A 2,843-nucleotide genomic window follows, 5' to 3' on the forward strand; every position below is an offset into this window, starting at 1 on the left:
TGTAGTCGGAATTCAACCAACATGCAACCAAGATGCATTAATTACAGTAAGTGACTGTAATGAAAGAGTTGGGAGCTAGGAAGAAGTATCAGTAGTCGGAAAACATAGACTTGGTGAAAGAAATGAGACTGGAGAGAAAAAGATTGTTTACAATCAATGATTTATTCATTACAAATATATTTTATAAGAGGCATAAATGTTGACTATACACATGCAACTCACCTGATTGTCTTCAGAGAAATCAGGTTGATTACATCTGTTGGAAGAATCAATGGAGAAGCTCAAAATCAGCTGCAAAAACCAGACCAGGGCCTTACTGTGGAACAGATAGTCAACTACTAATTTTCAAGTTCAAATTGAAGCTAAAGAAAAATTAAAGAAAACTAACAAGAATCAAAATTTGACATTGAGTCTATTCTACTTTAATTTAAAAACCATCTCAAGAAAAGGTTTGAAGCCTTCATTAAGGTTTCACTAGGGTGAAGCCTAGAATGAGCTGTGGGAGGAGATCATTACAAAGACAGAGGAGGTGGAAGATATTAAGATGGGCATCAGAAGAGACTCTGAATATTGATTAGAGTGCAGAGAAGCAGATGCAAAGGAAGAAATAAGGAACAGAAGATTTCAAAGGTGAGCATAAGAAGACAAAGAAAGTGTTAGAATAAAATGTATAAAAAGGAAGAGTTGGAAAATCAAAAGGGACAACCTCGTTTGGGATTCCTAAAGTTTAAAAACCTGAAGAACAATGCAAGCCTCAAATTGAAATACTTAAGGATGCTATGGTTAAAATATAGAATGATCTGGGAAGTATCAAAAGAAGATAGAGTACAGAAACTCACTGTACCAAAAAGAAGTGACTGACACAGAACAGTTTCATGAAACATATGATCAAGAATCAATGGTATTGAAGGAGAAAGTTCAAACTACTCCCAAGGAATTGGTAAAAAACAAGGCCCCAGGAATTGATGGAATACCAATTGACATATTTTAACAAACAGATGATACCCTGGACATGCTCATTAAATTTTGTCAAGAAAACTGCAGGATAACTATCTTGCCAACTGACTGGAAGAGATCCATATTTATTCGTATTAAAAAAAAAAAGGTAATCCAACAGAATGTAGAAATTATCAAAAAATATCATTAATATCACACTCAAGCAAAATCCTGCTGAAGATTATCCAGAAATAGAGAACTACCAGAAATGAAAACTAGGTTCAGAAGAGAAAATGCCAAATCAAAAGCAAGTTAATTTTTGATAACAGTGTTCTGAGCAATAAAATCTGGCATTCAAATCCTACTCATTATTTAGTAATTGTGTGGCTCTGGTTAAGTATTTAAGGAGTTCAGGTGACCTACTGGTAAGAATCTGCACTGCAATCCCACAGGCACAGGGTTTGAACCACTTGCTATTCTATGGGAAAATGGGCAATCACATCCTATGTTATTAAGGCTTTGAGTCAGTTCTGAGTCAATGGCACACAACAAAACAACAGGGCCATAATTAATCTCTTACTGCTTTCTAAAGGGACAGAAGTTCAAACAGAACAGCTGTTCCTTGGAAGAAAGCAGTATCATTCTCCTTCCATAAATATTTACAGTCTTGAAAATACCCCATAGGGTCATTTTGAGTCATAACTGACTAGACAGTAATGGAAACGGAAACTGTAGTTTTCTTATCTATTGAAAATTTTATCTGACTTTATTTAGTAATAAAAACATCTATTACCCATATTGTTCCTATTCCTAAGAACAGTGATCTAACAGAAAGTTGAAATCATCAAACAACACCATAAATACTATGTTTGAAACATTGTCAAAGATTACTTAAGAACTACCAGAACAGTACATTGACAGAGAACTACTAGAAGATCAAACTGGCTTTAGAAGATGCCGTGGCATCAACGATACCAACTGCTAATGTTAGATGAGTCTTAGCTGAAATCAGAGTGTAATTAAAGAACGTCTACTTGTGGTTTATTGCCTATAAAAAGGAATTTGACGAGGTGGATCATAAAAAATTATGTCTAATGTTGAGAAGAATGAGAATCCTGGAACACTTCATTGTGTCATGCTAAACCTACACCTAGACCAAAAAGCAGGAGAAAACTATGTGGTTTAAAATCAGAAATGGTGTGTATTTAGGCAGTATCATTTCTCTATACTTATTTAATCTGTATATTGAGCAAATAATTCAAGAAGCTGGACTTTATGAAAAAGATTGTAACATCAGAATTAGAGGAAGATTCATCAACAACCTACACCTTGAAGATGACACAACCTTGCTGAAAGTGAGGAGGGTTTGAAGCACATGCTACAGATGATCAAGGACATTACTATGGATTATATCTCAACACCAAGAACAAAAAGTTACCATTGAGCCCATGGTAAAATCATGATAAATGGAGAAAAACTTGAAATTTTTAATAATATTATCTTACTTGGATCTATAATCAACACCTTTATACAGGCTAGGAGGTAAGGAGACTTGTTGCCCTAAAGAAAACCTGATATCAAATCAATATTAGCAATACTGTAATTTTAAATACTAACATGTGCCTGATTGAGGCCATTATATTTTCAATCACTTGCTATTGCTATGCATCTGAAAACTGGATAATGAGAAAGGATGACGAAGAAGAATTGAAGTTTTTGAGCTGTTAGGTTGGAGAAGAGTACGAAATGTCCCACAGACTGCCAAAAGAACAAACAAATATATTGGAGAAAGTAAGTGCAGCCAGAGTGCTCAATAGAGGCAAGAATAGAAAAGTTCCTTCTCACATACTTTGAGCATGTTGTTAAGAGGGCTAAGTCTTTGGAAAGCATGCTTGAAATTGAAGATG

The sequence above is a fragment of the Elephantulus edwardii genome, unplaced genomic scaffold (assembly GCF_000299155.1).
Source record: "Elephantulus edwardii isolate Elephantulus edwardi_28Jun2011 unplaced genomic scaffold, EleEdw1.0 scaffold00136, whole genome shotgun sequence".
In the NCBI taxonomy this organism is placed as follows: domain Eukaryota; kingdom Metazoa; phylum Chordata; class Mammalia; order Macroscelidea; family Macroscelididae; genus Elephantulus; species Elephantulus edwardii.